Genomic DNA, 23,177 nt, shown 5'->3' with positions numbered 1-23,177 from the left:
CTTGGTACCATTGTGTGCACTGTATGCTTTTGAAAACCAATTTCCTTTGAAACTGAGTATCTTGATTAAAAACTGGAGTTTTGGATAGTGGTTTTATTGGTACTAGTAGAGGAAGAGATGAGTCTTCTGTTAGAATTGGGTGCAGGTGAGTAATGAGCCATCTACATGGGACCTCCTGAGCCACGCAAGTCCTCTCCAGTTCTTCTCACTCACTAAAACCTTAGTCATTATTCTTTGTCCTTGAGAATGTCACACATATATAATGAAACACGATCATAACTTCTCAGTTTGTCCCCCCTCCAACTCCCCTTTACTCTCCCCTACAGGGCCCCCTCCCAACTTCATGTCTTCGTTTTCTTTCTTTTTTGATAACTCACTAAGTCTAGTTAGTTCTGCCATACCGTAGATGCTTCTACTTTTCAAATATCAGTAGAGAGTTGGTTCATTGTTTTAAGATCTCAGAGGAAAGAGATGAGGAAAGTCAAACGAGCTTGGTTTGACTCCTGAGCCTTTGCTGTTTTTTCCTTTCATTATGGTTCCCTCCCTAGTTCTAAATGTGAAAGTTGCCTGACTTATAAGACTTACTGGGTCTTTGTTTTTGTTTTTGAAACAGGGCCTTGCTTAGTATCTCAGGGTGACCTCTAACCCACAATCCTCCTGCCTTTGCTTCCTGAGTGCTGGGACAATAGGCAGGCACCCAGACACCTGGTCCCTGACATTACATCTGTGGATTGTCAGTAAATACTTGGACATAATTAAATACTAAATGCTAATATTTAGCTGGAAATGTTGACCATCTTATCTTTAGTCCCAGAACTTAAGAGGGGGAGGCAACAGGATTACCACTAATTTGAGCCCAGCCTGGGCTACAAGCATGAGACCCTGTCTTAAAGAGACAAAGAGCAGCCACCATGACAACCAAATGCTAGTACGTGTCTGTGCTGCAGAGATTCAGACTTTGTCGTCACAGCATATTCTGTCACCTACTCAACTCCTTCTGTTTACGGTCTGTAGCTACTTTTTATCCGTTTGATTTTTCTTTTTTTGTGTGTGTTTTATTTTGTGCAGTTTCAAAGACGTACAGACATAGATAGTAGTGGAATGAATTTCCAACTATCTATAACCCATCTTCTGGGTTGATCATCATTTTCTGATTTAAATTTTATCTCCTTTTTCCTTATTAAAAAAAAAAGAAACTTTTTGTTTGGAAACCAGTTTACACATGTAGAATACTTCTAAGAATAAAACAATATAAAAATCTGACTGTCTACCACACTTGTTTTGCCATGGTATTCTCTTTCGTACACAAATGTACTCTACTTCATCTTTAAGCCACTTAAAGGTAAGTTACCTACAGAATAGCCCTTTACTCCTTCAAGGAGTATCTCATATAGTAACAGTGTAATTGTGGTATATTTAATGAGAGAAGGATTGTTTTCATCTCACCAGAAGTGAAGAAATGAAAACAGTCTTTATGAAGTATTATTTCATTTGTGTGTTGCACTTAAGTTGAAAATTTCAGGTTTTTGTTTTTGTTTTTATGATGATCTTATGCTAGGCCCAGGCTGTGCTAGAACTCACCGTATATGCCACAGTGAGTTCACAGCATTCTTTCTGCCTCAGCCTCTCAAGTGCTGGGTGACATGTGTGGGCCACCACCCCAATTTACAGTTAGGATTTTTTGTAACTATTTGCCCTCAGCATCTCTCTTTTAACTTAGTCCCCTGATGTAGGGCATCTTTTTGGACTTAGTTCCATGATGTAGAGCATCTCTTTGGACTTAGTCGCTTGATGTAGGGCATGCTCTTCTTCTTTCTAGAACAGCTACTCCCACATTCAGCAGGAGCCAGGACAGTGTTCACTCATAGTAGAAAAGTACTTCAGGAATTGCTACTGGACTAGGAAAAATACTGCAGGAATTGCTACTGTAAACATATACTAGAGATTTTGTTTGTTTGTTTTCTGTTGTCTTAGCATTTCTATTGCTGTGAAGAGACACCCTGACCATGGCAACTAAATAAAAGCATTTAATTGGGATGGCTCAATTACTTCCATTATCATCATGTCGGGGAGCATGGCAGTGTGCAGGTAGACTTGCTGGCAACATCTTGATCAGAAGGCAACAGGGAAATGGTTTGTGTCACTGGGTACTATCTTGAGCATAGGAAACCTCAAATCTCCCCCCGCCCCCAGTGAAATACTTTGTCTAACAAGGTCAAAACCTACTCCAGCAAAGCCACACCTCTTAATAGTGCCACTTAATTTGAGCTTATAAGGGCTAATTACATTCAAACTGCCGCATCTGTTATTGAGAGTAATGACAATTCACATAGAGGTTTTCTTTGGAAAAAGCTTTTTTGGATACATTGAGTGTGATTTATTTCACTGAAAACTGATTAGAATGAATTGTATATTAATGTATTACTTTATTTTGTTATATCTGTAATACATGCAGATAAACCTGTATTTATAGTTTTTTAGTACAAGAAAAATGATTTCTTCTTTAGCACTATGCTAACAGCATAGATGGGGACTCAATTGGTGTGTCACTGTTTTGGAATGAGGGCTACGGTTTTTTTTGTTTTTTTTTTAAAGGTTTATTTATTATGTATATAGTGTTCTGCCTGCACAACAGAAGGGAGCACAAGATCTCATTAGAGTCACCATGTGGTTGCTGGGAATTGAACTCTGGATCTCTGGAAGAGCAGCAAGTGCTCTTAACCTCTGAGCCATTTCTCTAGTCCCCGAGTGCCACTATTTTTTAAAAATTTAGTATGTTAAATTTGCAGCTGATGTATTTTTTAAATCACAGAATTCTAGAATCAACTGATATGCTTTTTTTTTCCCCCTCAAGACAGGGTTTCTCTGTGTAGCTTTATAGACCAGGCTGGCCTTGAACTCACATAGATACCCCTGCCTCTGCCTCCCAAGTGCTGGGGTTAAAGTCATGTGCCACCACCGCCCGGCTCACCTGACATACTTTTGAAACTCTATATGAAGTGGGGTTTGGCACTAACTCTGGACTTAGAGTGCTCTTCATACGGTTTTCTTATTGTTAATGTTGTGCAGCTCCCAAATCTGTTATCAGGGCCCCCTGTGCCTGTGTGGCAGGGGCTCAGCCAGTACCAGTAATTACTGAGAAAGTACATTGCTTACAGGCAGCACAGATGGGTTTAGCTGAACTCATTCTGGTGTATTTTCTCAGTGATGAGGCCTCATTTACGTGTGTGCACATGTACCCTTGTCTGTTTGCCTGTGTATGTGTGGGTCTCTTTGTGTGTGTATGTAGAAGCCAGAAGAAGTGTTCGATTTCCTGGAGCTAAAGTTAATAGGTGTTGTGAGCTGCCAGGTGTGGGTGCTGGGAACTGAACTCTGGTTCTCTACAAGAGCACCAAGTGCTTACTATTGCTGAGCCCTCTCCAGCTCCAGTCCCTGGCTGTTAAAATCTCATTGCTTGATTTATAACACTGATAAATAGGAGATTTTTGTTCAGGGTTTGTGAAGAATAAAAGAGATAATGTGTATAACATCTCATCTAAAACTATATATCATCTCATGCAAATGACTTTTGTTATCAGTCCTGAAGCACTGCAGCTGCTTAGTGGTTAAAATAATTAGAGTGATATAAAAATTGTAATTAAAATGAAAGTAAGTTTAGTTAGAAAAATAGCTATCGATCAGAAAATCCTAGGGACATTTATGTTTTAACAATGTAAAAATTCAGGACTTCTGTCTTTGGTTTGCTTAAATTTTAATCATGTAAAAAAGTTTTTTAAAGACTGAATAAATTGAATATGCCTGTCACAGTCTTTCTTTGTGTCCAATTGGCTTTTTATTTTATGTGGTGCAAAATTTGTCAATGACAAAAAGGAAAATTTGATTATTAAATAGATATTTCCACAAGAAATTTCTTCTTCCTAAATGAACTTACCTTGACAACAGTTGCCATGGTACCATTTCTTAGGAACTAACTCATCTGAGAAGTTTTATATTTGCTTCTTTTAAATATGTGTGTATGGAGGCCAAAGGAAAACCTTGGTTGTCATCCTCAGGAACAACTTAGGCCAGATTGGCCAGCTAGTGTGTCCCAGGGATCCTGTTGTGTCTGCCTCCCCGAGTGCTGGTATTACAAGTGTGCACCACCATGCTAGCCTTTTATGTGATTTGGGGGTGGAGTTTAGGTCCTTGTGCTTGCAAGGAAAGTACTATGCTGAGCCGACTCTCCTTCTAGCCCCTGTAGGTGCTTTTGACAAATTTTTGGGCTACTATTAGCCCAAGAGTTTAATAGAGAGTTGATGCTGACTTAACTTGAATTATAATAAATACTTCAAACATCAACATTTATCAAAGATATCAGTAGTATCAGTAGGCTTAGTAACAATCAGTAATTGATGACTCTTAATTTAATCTCTAAACACACTACCCTGTGCTGTTAAACATGTTTTATAAAACGAATGAATGGCCAGTGACCCTTACACCCATGATTTGTTATGTGTGGGTCAGAATGTATGTTTTTAAAATCTGTCTTAGTTTGAAGTGCTGTAACCAAATACTATGGGTTTGATAGCCTTAATAACTCGTTTTTGTTTCTCATAGTTTTAGAAGCCAACAAGTCCAAGATCAAGATGCTGGTATATTTGGTGTGGGCCCTCTACCTGGCTTGTGTTTTTTCTTATAAAGTCACTATTATGGGGACATACTCTCCCAAAAACCTGTTTTCTAATGCTGTCACTTTAAGAGAACTCTAACATATGTTTTTGGAGGTAACACAGAAACCCATCCATAACCAGGTTTGTTCGTCATTTTTATGTTACTATAATGAAAATCTGGGGCAGGCTCCATTATAAGGAAGGGAGATTTATTTTGGCTCACATTTTGGAGATTCAGAAGTCCAAGATTTAGGTGCTGGAATAGCCTTCCTGCTGTTGGAATCCTGGGGCATCACCTGGAAAAGAGGAGAGGGGGAGTACCTATGTCTGTTTCTTCTTGCTTTTCTTTTTTGTAAAGACACCAGTATTTAATCTTGAGAGCTCCATCCATATGACCTCATCTAGTTAATTACTTTCTACATGCCATAAACATCTACCTTTAGATAGATGGATTAAGTTTCCACCATCTTCATATTGTTAATATAACTTTGGGCTTTAACTCTTTTATGAATTGGGACAAATCATGTTTAAACCATAGCACTACTTATTGTGTAGACTGATTGTTTTGGAATTCTGTCTGCTGAAATTCTCAAATTGGAAGGCTGCTGGTCTTGTGTGTGTTCATCGTTCACTGTTTTTTTTTTTTTAATTTTATTTATTATGTATACAACATTCTGCTTCCATGTATATCTGCACACCAGAAGAGGGCACCAGATCTCATAACAGATGGTTGTAAGCCACCATGTGGTTGCTGGGAATTGAACTCAGGACCTCTGGAAGAGCAATCAGTGCTCTTAACCTCTGAGCCATCTCTCCAGCCCCTCATTCATTGTTTTAAACCACAGCTCTGCTTTTTGGTGATGATGAGAGTTGTGGTGGGAATAGATCAATCTTATATATTTTTTTTAAAAAGCATGGTGTCAAAATATATAAGAACCAATAAACACTAATTATGTATAAAATACATACTTTTATTTTCTGACTTTGGATACTTGCATTGTAAGCATTATATTTTGGAGGACAGGTTCTAGATTATGATAATTTGCCATTGAACAGTTACTAATATTGAAGTCTGGATGTGACATTGTGGTAGACTAAAATGAAATCTACCATTTGCTAACTTGGACATTTAAACCTTCACATGCCATGATGGAATGAGGATGGCATATTTGTTCTTCCTTATCCATATTTTCACTTTCTGCTGTTTTGCTCACCTGAAGTTGACTGAAGTCTGAAAATGCCTTGGAAAATCCCAGAAGTAAAGTTATAAATTTAAGTTGTAAATTGAATGCTGATCTGAGTAGTGCAAAAAAAAGCTGGCACTGTTATGCTCTGGCATGCTCAGGGTGTGAATCATCCCTTCCTCCAGTGTATCTGTGGTGTACATGCTACACCCATCCATCATGTCCTCCAGTGTATCTGCTGTATATGCTACCTCATCCATTCCTTAACCCAATGTTTTTGTTTTTCCATATGAAGCTGAACATTGTTCTTTCAATTCTGTGAAGAATTGTGTTGGAATTTTCATGGGGACCTGGCTTCTTTTAAATAAAAACAAACTGTTGGTGTGCAGGCTTCCAGTTACATAGCTACCACTGAGAGATGATTTTAAGTCATAAATATATGTGAACACTTGGGCCCAACAAAATACTATGCTGTGATCTGTTTGCTTTATAATTTTACTTGTATATTTTATTGTTTTCAAACCTGGTTGAATTAGATAACTAAGCTATTTGCTTAGTTAAATAATATCTTGATTTTTTTCCACACAGACTCTGTGTGTGTGTGTGTGTGTGTGTGTGTGTGTGTGTGTGTGTGTGTGTGTGTGAATGAATGTACACCATGGGTGTATAAGTACTCATGGACGCCAGAAAAGGGTGTCAGATACCCTGGAGCTTGAGTCACAGGTGGTTTTGAGCTATCTGATGTGAGTCCTGGATGCTCTGCAGAGCCATCTCTTCCTCCCCCATAGCTTGGTTTTTCATGTTTTGTGACCACAACTGAATTTAACCAGTCAGATCATGACTGATGACATTTTTTTATGATGGGCAATAGGCAGGAGGTGGGGGAGTTCTCCAATGAGTGTCTTTACTATTATGTTCAAAGTTTATTACATTAAGGTACATAATAAATAAAGCTAACCACTTAAGAAATATATTGCAGAGCCCTCTGTGGTTGTACATGCCTACAGTTCCAGAAGTTGGAAAGCATTATGTACAGATTGTGAGTTCAAGGTCAACCTAGATTACTAGATTACATAGTAAGAAACTTTTTTTTTTTTTTTTTTTTTTTTTTGGTTTTTCGAGATAGAATTTCTCTGTGGCTTTGGAGGCTGACCTGGAACTAGCTCTTGTAGACCAGGCTGGTCTCAAACTCACAAAGATCCACCTGCCTCTGCCTCCTGAGTGCTGGAATTAAAGGTGTGCGCCACCACCGCCTGGCAAATTACATGTTCTTAATACGCATGTGTTGGTATGCCTATTTCTCCACCACCCAGACTGGTCAAATGAATTCTGGTAGACAAAAATACCACTCAGTATGTTTGTGCACATGAACTTAATGAGGAAAGGTCAAAATTGTTTAAGTGATTAAATAAGCACTCTGAATAAATATTATCAGGACACTTGGCAAAGATGCAGAGGCCACCACAGGAATGATTCTCTGAATCTCCTGCTTTCGATGCCAAGTGTTACATGGGTATGGCTTGCAAGACATACTCCTGGGTATGTAGAGAAGCATATACATTCATAGGCCGAGGCATGGTGGTGCAAGCCTGGATTCTTGGCACTGGAGAGGTGGTGGCAGGAGGATCGGGAGTTCACGGCCAGGCCATATAATGAGGCCCTGCCTCAGAATATAAAACCACAAACAACTAAAGACAAAATTTACCCACCAATAGAGAAGCCAACCCCAAAGAAATTATCATCATCAACTTATAATATTTGCTTTTCTTTTCAAGTAAAAAAAAAAACATTATTGTGTGTGTGCGAACATGCATGCCATGGCGTGCATGTGAAGGTCAGAGGAAAAGTTTGTGTACTTGGTTTCTGTAGGCGACAGTGTAAGCCACACCTGCTAGAAGCTGGTATCCCAAGCTCCTTTTATTTCTCAGTCAATAGGTTTCCTCCTTTTACCCTTGTGTGGGTTCCAGGGATTGAACTGGGGTCCCCCAGCACCTTTGCCTGGCCTGGAAATAGTGTTTTATTAAGGAAGAAACAGCTTTCCCTGTCTGTAGTTTACAGTGACTGACAGAAGCAGTGTGATATGAAAACAAGTGGCTTATCGTTCTTTTGGGGAGTTTGAGGACCCGTGATGAAGATGCAGTGAGGACAAGCTATCGACCTTCATCCGTTTCAGCTCCTGACCTGGATTCCTGCTGGACACCGAGGGTCCTTTTGGCTCTGTATGATTCCAAGCACATTTTGCAGCCTCCACTACTGTTGTTTAGAGGCAGTTGTGTTCCTAGTACTCAGTCCATTCTCAGGTTGTTACTACAGCTTGTTGTCCATGTGGGCAGTTTTCCTTGCACTAATTCAGGGAAAGGACAGGTTACGGAAGGCACCTGAGTGCCTTTTCATCTCAAGTAAAAGGCGTATTTTGGGGCTACTACTAAGTTTTTTTGTTTCTTGAATGTGCTGTGTATAACAGTGACTGGTTGCACACTCCCATGTAATACCACATTTTAGCTGAGGACATGAGTACCAGGCTTAGAAAGAGTAAGCCAGTCTCCATTGCAACCAAGCACAGCCTGTTCTTTGGCAAAAAGGGATGTGCATAGAAGTGGCACAGACAAAGTGGCAGGTGGCATTTCTAAAGAGAGTTCATGGACTCATCCCTCCCTTGTTTACTTGAATGTAAAGATGTTGCTTGGTGCTTGCTTTAACCATTGTGGACCACGAGGAACTCTTAAGAGTGCCAGCCATATGCAGAGAAGCCAAAGAAAAGCTATCTGACACTTGGATGTGGTGAAGGAGCTTACACACTTGCACTGCACCTGCCTACAGTCTCCTTTGCACCTCTCTCCTCAGTCCCGACTTAGTTAGGTAATAAAAGAGAAGACATCAGCGTGGCTGTAATAAATGCCTTTCTAGGATGGCAGGTGTGTGAAAGTCCTCAGAACATTATTGCAGTGGAAGAGAGTGTGATTTCAGTCTACTGGAGGGGTGTGTGCCTGCTTGCCCGCCTGCCTGCCTGTCATCTGTCTGTCTCTCACTGTATAGCCAGTCCTTGGCTGGCCTGGAGCACACTCTGGGCTAAGAGGTCTCTGACTTGGAGTGACCCTCTCAGCCCCAGCCTTCTGAGCACTGGGATTACAGACTTGAGCCACCACGCTTGGCTGCCTTTTCCTCCACTTTTAAAGTGATGTAATATATTTTTAAAAGCCCAAATCTTGTACTTATGCCTGCTTGTTTTGTGACCTTAGAAGGGGTTATGTCACCAAATCTGCTTTCTGTTAACTTTTGGGACCTGAGATTTTAATTCTTGTGTTTTCTCTTTGCTATTTTCTTTACTTCTGAAATCCCTGTCAGATGTAACAGAGCATCAAATTCTATTCCTCATGCTTTTAAAAATCAAAATCAAAAAGTTAACAACAGCAACAACAAAATACCCCATGAAGTATGTTGTAGTGTTGTTCTAGAAGCCAATTAGTGTAGACAAAAGAGAGAATGGTGTGTCAGAGTGTGATGGCTAATCCTGATTATCAGTTTGATTGGGAGGCACCTGGATTGTTGGAGAGGGCCTCTCCAGAGAGGATTAGCCAAATGGGGAAGAACTGTCCTGAGTGTGGATGGCACCATCTCATGGGGGCCTGGATGGAAGGAAGAGGAAGGAGGAGGAAGCCTACTGGAGCAGGCATGCTCCTCCTGCTTCTGTCGCTGAGGGAGGCATGAGGCATGGACTGTGACTCCGAGCCTGAGAAATCTTTCCTCTTTTAAACTGTTCCTCTCAGGTATTTGTCACAGAAAACTGACCAGCACACAGGATACAGGCAGAAACGACGGGTGATTTAGATTATCTAGAGATATTTATGAGATACTTGCCTTTTGTAGGGCTTATAATTACTGATAAAGAAATGATGCTCCCAAGATAAGAAGAGATATTCTGCCTCTTTTATAATAAGAGAGTGTGGCTTGGAAAGTAGGAAGTTCTCTTTAAATTCAGGTTAAGACAGGTCAGCACCACTAAGCCTGGATTAGTCTGGAACTTGTGAGATAGCAGTAGGAGAGTCAGTGGCCTGGAGCAGGGATCCAGTGGAAATACACGATGCACTTAACTTAGAGCAAGCAGATGTCTGTCAGCTTGTTCTTCAGTTGTGTGTAATTCCTGTGGGACACAGTGGGATATGGAGTATTGCTTTTAGTCAAGGTGCAGGTTTTGCCAGGAAAATGTTATGGACACAGAAGAGAGTGAAGACTTGAAAAGGAACATGTAAGGATATCTGAGGCTGAACTGGAGAATCCTAGATGGTTGAGGAGGGACGGACACAGTGAGGCTGGTGATGGGTAGTGTAGAAATAAATAGGGATAAATCATTCTCCCCAAAATTATTTGAGTCAGGGACTAGAGAAACACCCTGGCTGCTGGTAGGTGGTCACCAGAGAGAGGAAGACATGCATTCAAAACTCTAGTGAAGTACAGCTGTTAGTACGCTGTGTGCCTAGGTAGCCTGTGGCCATGGTGTTGTTGAAACAATGGAGGAAATCAAACAGGCAAGGACTAGGGCCGCATTTTTGGGTGTGTTGTTTGAGGCTATGTTGAAATCTTTTAAGCGAGGATGGGAGTGTGGAGGGAAAGACAGTGAAGTAAGTAGTGCTGACCTTGTCAGTGAGCAGGAGTGCTGGTGTCTGTCAGTGACAGAGCAGGGAGCTGGATGGGTAGGGTAGTCTGATGGGATGCTTCAAGGATATGTGATGTTTGAGGAATGGTGCATTGGAAACAGTCATGAGAATTCTGCCTATGAGAGAGAACAAACATCACTATTTGAGAGAGCTTCTGAGAAAGAACTGTTTTGGGGGGCTTTCAGGATATACCTAGGTTTCAAAGAAATGGAGGTTAAAAGTACAAGGGTTTCTGGTGAAAGATGTGTGTTTCAGAAGGTATGGAAAGGCTGGGATGGGGAGATGTGTAAGGCATGTTCATACCTTATGGCTCTGAGCCCCGGTGTGTTGCAGCTTCGGCCTCTGTTGATCCAGATAAATGGGACTATAAGGCATGAGGGGATGGTCTTTCAGGGAGAGTGAATAGTAAGTTCTAATTACAGTATGTGATAGTGTCTTGGTGAGGTAAAGCCTCACCTCTAAAGCCAGGGAAGTATTCAGACCTCTGGGAACCTGTCTTGTCTTGTGGTCCGATATGTCTGGTGGAAAAAGACATGGCCTTACCAGTTTTGAATCACTGTATTCTTGTAGGTTAGCTAGAAAACTCACAGCCACCTTCATTCATCATTTTAAACTTACTATAACGTTTTATACATTAAAAAGCTAGAGACAGTCAGTCAAGGACCATGACCAATTCTAAACCCAATGGATAGTATGCCAATAACAGCTTCCTCTCACACTGCAGAACTATCAGGTGCCCATGGCTCATGTGTCTACATGTACACATTCATGCAGTGAATTCCATGGCAGCCTGACTTTCGTCAGCTAGGAGACTGAGTTAGGGCCTCCTGCAAAATGGTAGTTTTCCTGGAGGGTTATGGAAACAAAATACAGCATGCTATAATTTGTTCAGTAATTTGATATAGGTCAGCATTGATCACAAGTTAAAGCTAGCATTACATCCTTTTGTGCTATTCCTTTACAGGAGAGAAAGGACTTGAGTCTGTGACCTCTTTATTGTCCTTCAGGTTGTTCAGGCAGTGTCACCGTGCTCTTGCTTTCTTCCTTACTGTTATTCACAGCTGTAGCTGAACCTCCAGGTACATCCAGAGTGGCTGGGGGTGGGGCATTTACAGATCTTCCCCCTAACCAATCCACACTAGGTCACAAATGGCTCCCTGAGGAAAGTTCTCCTGCAGAGATTAGGACTTACTATGGCTTGCTATAATGGCATACTTTCTGTATTTTTCCTTTTAAGTTCTAGGTGCCATGGGGCTTGAGAGATGGCTCAGTGGTTAAGAGTACTTGCTGCTTTTCCAAAGGACCCAGTTTGATTCTCAGCTTCCACAAGGTGGCTCACAGTCATCTGTAACTCCAGTTTCCAAGCACAGACATACATGTAGGAAGGACACCCATACATGTATAATACTTTTTTGAAATTATAGGCATCTTGACTATAGTGACAGCAGTTTATTGTATCATGGGACAATCTGAGCAAGCCCTACACGTGGGTGATTTATAAATATTTATTGAATGAATGAAGCACAAAGGGGCAAATGCCTAGTAAGATCCATTCATGAGGTGAAATCAGGAAACACAAATGCAGTGCCACAGTGGGCACATGGAGCTAGTGAGACCAAACATGCAGAAACACCACTTGTGTCTTCTTGAGTAGTCGCCCTTTCCTTTTGCATGTGGGGTTCTGTGGAGGAGGAAGAGTGGGAAAGGAGTCTGCAAAGACAGTTTGGGACTAGCTGTGTTGTAAACCACAAACTGTCCTTCCCTATATTGGACAGATTGAATTCAGGACTGCTGAAGGCCAGGACTGAAGATCTACTCTGTGGTGTGCTTCACACTGTTGTAATTGCCCACTGGGGTGGGCCCTGTGTTGTGGAGCAGGAAGGGCAATGAGGGAGGGTCGTGGTTGAGAGCAGCTGCTTTAGAGTCTGCTGTCAGGTCTACAGAGGGCTGTTAAGTGAGTGAGATCAGAACCTCTGTGGATTTGGACACTTACCTGCCAAGTTCAGTGAGCACTAATGCTGGGGAGCTGTCTTTGGTGATTTAATTAATGCTAATAATTAGCATCATTAGCTGTCAGGCTGCTGTTTATCCTCACCTAAACTTTCCTTCTCTCTGTACACTATCCCCAACCCAGGCCCTTGAATATGGTGGTCTTGAAGCTTTATTGATTACCTGTGCCCTTGATGTAATCTTTTAAAGCTAACCTCTAACTTAAGCAAATGGCTTATAAATTCTATAGTGCATTGTTATGCTGATATATAAGACACGAATGTTGACATTTTTCAGAAGATGGGAATAATAAAAAATTTAAAGCATTTAAATTTATGCTATTAACAATAAGTGCTATAAACAATAAGATCGTCTTTTGATAATAAGAACATTAACAAAAATTTGGGTAACTTTTAAAGTGTTTGCTAATTATGGTGACTTCATAGTGTCATTTGTGTTCTGAGAAACCCTGTCACACAGGACTGTTTCTTGCTAATAAAGGTGGATAAATCTATTTCAAGGTCTTGGGAATAGATGGGAAACAGAGAACTGAATAATATTTTCTTTGTTTTTAGCTTATAAAGAAGATGACAAGGAACTCACATTGGTTGTCAAAGGGTCAGCCCTGCTGTTTCTTGTGCCCTCATGTTCACTTGTATTTAAATGACTAACCTTTTTCAATCTTTGATTTCAGTGCATGACATTTTTTGAAAAATTGTGTAGTTCCATTGTTTTTAAGTGTTTTTTTTTTTTTTTTTGTGAGCGCTAGTTAAGCCTAGGCAACATTACAAACTCACCCAAGCGCAGTGTGTCCCATTATGTGAACAAGAGGGAGGAGTGGGAGTACCTGTCATCGGTGCACATGGCAAGGCTCCCACTCTTCTCTCAGGAAGGCTGGGGTGCCATGCAGCAATGCCTCTCTGACAGATGGCCTGAGGGAGGGTGCTGGTGTCAGCCTGGGTGATGCTTTCTGCTTTCGTGATCCTCATCCGCCCTGATAGTGTCTGCATGTGAACCTGCCTATTGAATCAAGTGATCTCAGGTTAGGTGTTCAATCCCATGAGACTCTGAGGCCCTTCTGAAGCCCCACATTCAGTCTCCTCCATATCACTCATTAACTACACATTACTTTCATTTGCTGACTGTTCATGTCTTGGTAACCTCTGAATTCATTACTGTTAAATCTTTTTCAAGTATCTGTTTGATCTTCCCATTTCACAGTGTCTAGTTCTCAGTGCCTCTCAAGCCCTCTTCTTATTCCTGCCTTGTGGTAGCAATGGCATGGCAGCTGCCTTTGCTAAGGCCTGGTGCAGCACCCTCCAGAACTGGGGCTGGCTTCTTGCTGTTGTCAGCATAACGGAAATGCTTTGGAAGAAACTCCAGCCATCTTTCTTAGAGTGTCCCTTTCAGCCAGGAACAGTAGTTACTTTGGGATCCTCTTACCTTTGCCCACAGTGGTCTTATATGGAACCAGAAGAGTAGTAGCACCTGGAGGCAGTGCAAAGAAAGTAAGGTCAAGGTAGGAGTACTTCATTACATCTAGAGGCATTCAGTGGATGTGTACTCTTTCATAAGTGGTATTTAAATGCTAATATAAGCAATTAGCTTAAGATTTGACAGTGGAAAACTTTAATTTGTAGATTCCAAATTGATTCTTTCTGGGTATTGAATATTACTAGAGTTAGTTATTCTTCATGTCTTTTAGCATATGAAATTAGTGTTAATTGCTTATAGCAAAGTCATGAATAATTCAGACTTCAATTTTGATTTTTATTTGGCAAAATAAAGAATTCCAGATGTATATTTTTCCATAAGACAAAAAATTAATCTGCAAAAATTAAAAATTGAAAGCCTTGCTATTTTTTTATTTGATATAATAAAAATAGTGGTAGACTGTAGTGGTATGAAGTGATTAAACCATGGTGGAGAAGGGAGGGTACCTCTAAGGGGACCATGTCTGGACGGTTTTGCAAGGCACTACTTTGCAATAGGACAGCCGGGACAAAAGAGGTGTATAAGAGTAATGAAGAGTCTAGACACAGCCAGGCACACAGAAGGGTATAGCTGGGTCTTGAGGTAGATTGATTCCCATTTTCTGAGAAACCACCATATTGATTTCCAAAGTGGCTGTACAAGTTTGCATTCCCACCAGCAATTTAAGAGTGTTCCTTGTGTGCCATTCTGACAGGTGTAAGATGGAATCTTGGAGTTGTTTTGTTAAACAGGAAAAAGACGTCTTTAAGTGTAACACATGAACGAGAGTACAGGTAATTTAGTATTTAGCTCAATTATTAGCATAAAATGAACATACAGAGTGAAATGGTTTTGGTGTACCATAATCTTTTCATATCCATCTTCCTAATGATTTTTCTTTCTTCCAGCAAAGAAACCACAGTCCTTCTAAAACTAGTTATTTATTTTTAATGAATATACAAAGAATTGGGTTTCACAATGGCATCTCTACACATGCATATTAAACTCTTTGTCCATATTCTTCTCCCTACCAATAAACAGATACTACAGATTAGTTTTGTCTGTGTTTGAGCTTCATATTGACAGAATCATGTAAGATGCATTTTTGTATTTGTACTCTGTGGTAATATTTTGTTTATGATCTAATAATGCTTGCCTGAAGATCAAAGTGCAAAGCTAGCCACAGCCATAGAGGCCAGGCAGTGGGGGCACATGCGTTTAATCCCAGCAGCCACACTAGTTAGCCATAGAAGCTGGGCAGTGGTTGTGCATGCCTTTAATCCCAGTATTCAGGAGACAGAGTCAGATGGATCTCTGTTAGTTCAAGGCCACCCTAGGCTACTTGATACTGAATCAGTCTAAAAGAGAAACAGAGATCACACCTTTAATCCCAGCACTAGGGAGGTGGAGACAGGAGTGATATGGCTAGGCAGAGAGAGGAATATAAAGTGGGAGGAGACAGAATGCATTGCAGTCTGAGTAAGTCTGAGAAGCAGTGCAGTCAGGAATAGTGTGAGGTTTGGTGCATTGTGCCTTCAGTGTGAGCATTGGTTGAGGTAAGAACTCTCTAGTGACTGGCTGTTTTGCTTCTCTGGTTTTCAGCTTTAACCCCAATATTTGTCTCTGGATTTTTCTTATTCGTGCTACAGTCCTCTTCTGTTTACTTGTGAAATCCACGTTTTGTGTGAAGCATAGTCCATTAATTTTTTTATTGCAATGTATTACTACATTTTGAGACCATCCATATCTTACTTATTCTTTATGTTATAATGTGTATTTGGTTTATATCTGAATTTTGGATGTTAAATAATGAGACCAAAATAATTATGCTGTCTACATTTTCATACTGGTCTTGCCCCTTTATTTCTTTCAGCCCCAGCGGCATTGTTTCCTGGTGCTGTTTTTTCCTCTTTGAACTACATCTTATATTTCTTTCTGTCCCACTTGCTCCTTTTCATTGTAGACCTACACAAGAGTGATTACTAATAACCACACAACAGAGTCAGTATTAGACTATTTTAAAATCTTCTCTGCCAAAGAAATTAGGTATACTTATAATTCAACCTCAGGAAGTTCTTGGAACAGGGTCAGAGAGCAGCCACATTCTTTCCCAAAATATCACAATAATGACCTTTAACCCACCTGCTAATATTGTTTCCCTCTGAAACCTTGTGAGGTGGGCCTCCATGGTCTACATAGCTCTTAGCACCACTGTCTCAAGAGCCTACTAGGATGACCAACTAAATTCCTTTTACAGCACTTAACCATTTTTCTAGTCCAAAGTCTTCCACAAACAGCCCCAGCAATAGAGCCTGGGCTTCCTTTACCCCCACCACACAGCCATACAGCTGGAGCTGTGTTGCATGTGGCTTGCTTCTTTTTGCTATTTGCCCATCATATTTTCCCTCCTGCCCCTGTTGTGAATTTCCAGTGCATCTTCTTCTCTTTGGAATACTGTCTATTTTTACCCATGGCAAGCGACACTTCTTCACTGATCCACAGAGGCAGCTTCCAATCTACCTCTTACTTAGAAGCTGCCAAACTAAACATTTTTAAATGAAAGATCCCTTTTTCCTTGATGGTTATTATATTTACAATGTTTCAGTCTGTCATACTTTGTGTGTTTACCACATTTTCATGAGAATGAATGTATTTGAGTTAAAACTTAAAAAGTGGTATCAACAATCGATTTCTTTTTGAAGATATATTTTCTTTCTTTCTTGTGTTTGTTTATATATGTATCTGTGAGTGCGCATGACTCCTGTGTGTGGGTACTCACAGAGGCCAGAAGAGTGTGTTAGATCTGGAACTGGAGTTATGGGCAGTTGTGAGCTATGTGGGGGTTCAGAAGTGAACCCTGGTTTCCTAGCACAGCAATTAGAGCTCTTAATGGCTGAGCCATCTCTCCAGTCCCAGATTTATTTTTTTAGTTAACTTGAGTTCTTTTTTACTTTTTGCTAGCTTAATTTTACTTTCAGAGTTTATTTGGAAGACCCAGGGACTATAATTAAAAAACACTGGGAACCTTCCTTAATTTGGCTTTAGGAGCAGAAGGAAATATACTGTAACTTTCCTTTATTTTTCTGGTAAAGAGAATTTTCTCTTTTTCTTTTTGCCAACAGGAAAATGCAATTCCATTAAGGTTCTTGGGTCATAGATCAGAGGCTTGGATCTACAAAAAGTGAACTTTTGGAAGAAGTATGGTCCAATATCATGGGCCAGTTCAAACGACAATGTAGGCAGTGGCAAGCTGCCTCTTCCCCTCTCTGAGGAAAGGCAGTTGTGAGTGCAAGTTACCAGAGATGGGAAAGGGAAGGAGGGAGAGAGAGTATAAGTGTGTGTGTGTGTGTATGTGTGTGCGTGTCTGTCCGTCCATCCGTCCATCTGTCCATCCCATCCTCCTCGTCTATAAGAAACCCCCAGATTTCTGGCAACAGTTTGAAGGGGTGAAAGGAGAGTGAAAAAGCCATCCTGAAGAAGAATATGTATTTTCTTTGTGCACTTCATCCAGGGAAAATTCACTCCTGTTTCTCCTAATAACGAAGATGAACAACTGTGAGGGGAAATCCAAAAATGGCACTATATCTTGTCTTGGAGAACCTTTGAAGATTGTTTTTATTGTGGGTTGAATTTTCTAATTGTGTTTTCTTTGCCTGTAGTGCTGGTCCAAACAGTGATGAATACACTGGCAAACAGTCTTGAGTCAAACTCGGGGTGGAAGGGACTGACCTAAACCTCATAGATATGTTTTAGGTATAACAACTAGTTCCAAAGAAAAAAGGTTTTTGCTTCTAACTGTATTTTTAAGTTTTTACTATTAAAGTTTTTAAAATTACATCTCTGTCTCTCTTTGTCTCTGTCTCTGTCTCTCCCCCCCCCCCTCTCTCTCTCTCTGTGTGTGTGTGTGTGTGTGTGTGGCTGGCTGCTGGCTGGCTGGGCTGGCTGGCTGGCTGGCTGGCTTGGCAGTAAGCATGGGCAAAAACTCGACGAGTCATCTCACAGCCCTATACTTTCTTACATAGCTTTGACTTTCTCAGCTGTGTCATGAATTGCACAAAGTACAGTTTTGAATGCATTAAACTTGTGATATATAGCTGTCAGTTAGTTGATGAGTTTTACCCAAAATTCCTCAATGAAAACTAGGAAGAATTCTATGTATCAGAAATGCTCCTGCAGTAAATGGAGGGACCCCGTTTACTTGATTAGCCCTAGCTTTCTCTCCTGACATGGAGGGCTTTACTGGGAATGTAGATGGAGACTCCCTTCACACTCCTGGAGACTTCTGAAATTTGGGGAGGCTGTGCACTTCCTTCATGAAAATCTTCAAAAGTTAACAGTCAATACCATTGAAATGAATTATAAAATAAGGTAGAGGCGACCGAGGAGATTGCCAAGCAGTTAATCTCAATTCAGTTCCAAGCACCCATGTCAGGTGGCTCACAAATGCTTGTAACACTTCTCTAGGTGATCCAACACTTTCTGGCCCCAAGGGGCACCTGTATAGATGTGTACACAGTCACATGTCAGTACACAAATGTAAGCATAATTTTTTTGCTTGCTTGTTCTCAAGACAGGGTTTCTCTTTGTGTAGACCTGGCTGTCCTGGAACTTACTCTGTAGACCAGGCTGGCTTCTAATTCACAGATCCACCTGCCTCTGCCTCCCAAGTGCTGGGCTTAAAGGTGCATTACCACCACCAGGCTTGTGTAAGCATAATTTAAATTTTTTTGAAAAATTAAAAGTTTGTGATGTGTATGACTGCAATTTGGTAAGAAATGACATATATATCACATAATATTTATATCAGTATAGAATTTTTAGATTCATATATGTAGGTATTTTGCCTGTATGTATGTGTACTGCATATGTGCTAGCTGCCTGTGGAGGGCAGAAGAGGGTGTCTGATCCCTTGGAACTAGAGTCACATGTAGTTGTGAGCTGCCATATGGGTGCAGGGAATCAAGCCCAGGTCCTTTGAGAGAACAAGTACTCTTACCCGATGAGCCATCTCTCTAGCCCTTGACAGGCATGATATGAGATAGTTTATATTGTGTATTCCATAAAAACGTAAAATGTTAGAAAATAATAGATTTTCTATGTTGGATGGTTTATAGTGAAAAGAAGGATTAAAATTGCTCGCCATAGAGCAAGTCCAGAGAAATAAAATTTATCAACTCTTTGCTTTGCTGTACAGTATTTTTTTTATTTCTTTTACAGAAGGATTTGTTAACCATGTAACCTCTGTCCATTGTAATAAGTAACCACCACCATAGATACGTACAAAGATAAAAGTACAGAATCATTCACTTCATCATATAGGTATAATTGATGATAACACGGTAGTGATTTTTTTTTCCCCTGAGACAAAGTTTCTCTGTGTAGCCCTGGCTGTCCTGGAACTTGCTCTGTTGTCCAGGTTGGCCTCAAACTCAAAGATCCACCTGCTTCTTTCTGTCTCCTGAGTGCTGGGGCTAAAGGCATGTGCCACCACTGCCCCACTTGCTAGTGATTTTTTTCTTTAAGCTTTATTTTATATCATGTGTATGGATTTTTTTGCATATATATGCCATGCATGTATCTGGTGTTCATGCAGGTTGGAAGAGGATGTCAGCCTCTTTGGAACTGGAGTTACAGACAGTTATGAATCTTCATATAGTTGATGGACTGAACCTAAATCCTCTGCAAGAGCAGAAAGTGCTCTTAATATCTGTGCCATCTCTCTAGCCTCTGTTGGTGACTTTTACCTCCAAAATCACCAGCCAGTCTCCTGCCTTTCCCTCTGTCTTAGGGTTGCTACTGCTGAGATGAAACGTTGTGGCAAAAAGTAAGCTGGGGAGGAAAGGGCTTATTTGGCTCACACTTCAGCACTGCTGTTTGCCACTGAAGGAAGTCAGGACAGGAACTCAAAACAGGGCAGGGTCCCAGACAGGAGTAGATGCAGAAGTCATGGGGGAGTGCTGTTTACTGGCTTGTGCCTATGGCTTGCTCAACCTGCTTTCTTATAGAACCCAGGACCACAATGGTCTGGGCCCTCCCCTATCAATCACTGACTAAGAAAATGCCCTACAGGTTTGCCTACAGCCTGCTCTCATGGAGGCATTTTCTTAATTGAGGTTTCTTCCTTTCAGATGACTCTAGTTTGTGTGTCAGGTTGACATAAGACTAGCTAGCACACTCTCCCTGACTCCATCCCTTTCTCCTACCTCTTTCTCTCCAGCATCTCCCAAGTCTTTCCCTCCTCACTTCCCTGCCTCTTTTCTTCCTTTTTGAACTTGTTGGTTTAAATAAAAAATGTAGGGCTGTATCCTCAGTTCCACCGTATATTGCATCACATTTTCTGAGCTGGTGACCAGGAGATTCCCTCCTCTTGCTGCCATCCTTGCTGGTTTCTGATTGCTTACGTTCTCTTAGACTGTGTGATACTCTAGAAAGCCAGTGACTGGAAATTACCTTCCTTTGCCCTCCGTGACCTGGCATCCAGCAATGGATCCTGGCACACACATGCAGGTGGATTCCCATGCACAAATCAAATGTTGTTATTGTATACAAGTGCTGTTTTGCAATTTGCGTATTTTCCTTAATGATATCTAAATGAGGGTTTTCCATGTCCCATATAATGATATACCAGCACTTCTAAATTCTGTAATTTTAATATTTTTCACATTTTTAACATAAAAATTTTGAACATATTTTACCTTCCCCCAACTCTTTCCAGATCCTCCCCGCCTGTTTACCCTTAAACTTTATATTAGTTTTCCACCCCCTCACCAAAACAAAAAACTTAAAATTAAAACACCCCACACAAATAAAAACCAAAACAAAGAGGCAAAATACCAATAAGGGGAAAAAATGGCCAAACAAAACAAAAAGTCCTCAAATAAACCACTGAGGTAGTTTTGTGTTGGACAACTACTCCTGAGTATGGAGATAGTAGGGTGGCCCTTTTCCAGTGAGAGATCTTTCCATCTTCTGGGCTTTCTTCAGCTTTCAAGTTTGTATCCCCTGGATCTCCTTCAGAGTTGTCCTGTTACTACTCTAGCTAAGACTGCAAGTATTATATAGAACAGGTATGGAGAGAGTGGACATTGTCTCATTCCTGATTTTAGTGCAAATGCTTTGACTTTCTCTCTGTTAGGTTGATGTTGACTGTTGCCTTACTGTCAATTGCCCTTATTATGTTGAAGCTTCTCCCTTGTATCTATAGTCTTGCCAAGACTTTTAACATGAAGGGCTGATGGATTTTTGTAGATGTATCAGATGGGACTGGGCTCTACAACTCTACATTTTGAGTGGTTGTGGTTTTCTGTCTCCATCTGTTACAAAGTTCCCTTGATGAAGGATGAAGACTACACTTGCCTGTGGGATAAGGACAAATATTTATAGATTGTTGACAGGGATTATGCTGTTTAGTATATCAGTGTGTTGCTGAAGCTTCTTTCCCGCCTGGTTTCAGCTGCCGCTTCAGCCTCAAATGAACACATAGAGACATATTAATTATTAAACTGTTGGCTGATGACTAGGGCTTCTTATTTGCTAGCTCTGTCTTAATTATTAACACATTTCTATTAGTCTAAGTATTTCCACATGGTCTTATCTTACTGGAAAAGGGTCTGAACCTACTACTCCTTTGGCGGCCTACATGGCGACTGTTCTGGTGGACTCCCTATGCCTACCTCTCCCAGAATTCTCCTTGTCTCCTAGTCCCGCTTATCATCCTGCCTTTGGCCAACAGTGTTTTATTCATCAACCAATAAGAGAAACATATATACAGAAGGACTTACCCATTCATCAGTGGTTGTAGAATTCCTCCAATAACCATGACTTCACTAGCACTGGGTAGTTAACTAGGTTTCCAGTACCAGTCATCGTCTTCCTCTTCTTGTTGAGCAAGTCCAGTTAGAGAGCTGTTGGTTACTGCTGTGGTATGTGTGCCACTAGTGTACTCTTAGGGTCATCGTGCTGTGCTGGTTGTTGATGTAGTTCAGAGGTTGGGTAGGACTGTCGGTTGCCTCCCTCCTTTGGAAGCTTTCATGCTGCTTTCTGGTACCAAGAAAGTTTGTCCTCAGGGAGGGCAGTTCAGGAGAAAAGTCAGTGATAATTGTCAAATATTTCCAAAAAAATTCAGTATCAGTTGGACTCTTACTGTGGTTAATTAGTATGTGTGCATACTTTTTAAAAACAATATTTAAAAAAATAACTGAATTTTTCTGTTCTTGTTAGGCTTACAGTGTGCCTATAATTTCAGTAATACAAATACCAAGGCAAGCAGATCTTGAAATTAATGGGCTGCATGATGAGACTCTATTTACCAAAACAAACAAAACTGGACCAAATTAAAAAAAATCTGTTCTCATGGATGGCCTATATAGCTATATATATATAGAGAGAGATTTTTACTAATTTTTTTCTTTAGTTTTTTGAGACAGGGTTTCTCTTTGTAGCCCTGGCTGGCCTTGAACTCACAGAGATCTGCCTGCCTCTGCCTCCTGAGTGCTGGGATTAAAGGCATGCACCACCACTACCCGGCCAAAATCCATCTTTTAAAAATGATTTTAGCTTTCACAGAAATGTTGTCATGTGAATAGAACAGCCCCCTGAAGTGTTTCCCTTCTTCTTTTCTATGCAATAATATTTTTCTTCCGCTGTGTTACTCAGTATCACGTAAATTCCTATTAGTATTTTTATAGATGTTGTGCAGGAATTTAGATTCTCTTAGTGGCAAACTGACACTTCTGCATTACCACATCTTATCAGAAATATTTCTACTTTAATTCAGATTTCCCATGCCTTGTTTAGTGGATGTCAGCCCAAATATCTTATATATTTTTTATATTTATTCACTTGTGCGTGTGCACCTGAACACACAGTTATGTGGAGTTCCAAGGACAGCTTGTGGAAGTTGGTTCTCATCATTCTGTGGGCCCTAGAGATCAAACCCAGATCATCAGGCTAGGCAGCGAGTTCCTTTCCTTGCTGAGGCATCCATCTCACTGGCTTTGTATTCCTGAACATTGTATCTGTTACAATTATTACTAGAATTAAGTCTACTTTTCATTGTTTATTACTGTGTATATAAGAAGGCTTTAATGTAAGTAAATATTCATTGGTGTATGTTATTGTACACACTGATACATTTCACAAAGACATTTTAATATACAGGTAGTTCATGGGCTTTAACCAAATTAGCCCAGACACCCTACCCTTCCTCCTCGCCCCATTCTCATTAT

At 40.6% G+C, this 23,177-nt stretch overlaps 1 protein-coding gene across 5 annotated transcripts in view; it reads left to right on the top strand.

Annotated features, from left to right (window-relative positions):
• The window catches only part of Dym (dymeclin), a 257,330-nt gene that overhangs the window by 69,015 nt on the left and 165,138 nt on the right, over positions 1 to 23,177 (top strand). The window lies entirely within an intron of this gene.

The sequence above is a fragment of the Cricetulus griseus genome, chromosome 2 (assembly GCF_003668045.3).
Source record: "Cricetulus griseus strain 17A/GY chromosome 2, alternate assembly CriGri-PICRH-1.0, whole genome shotgun sequence".
In the NCBI taxonomy this organism is placed as follows: Eukaryota; Metazoa; Chordata; class Mammalia; order Rodentia; family Cricetidae; genus Cricetulus; species Cricetulus griseus.
This window is presented reverse-complemented; position numbering and strand designations above follow the sequence as displayed.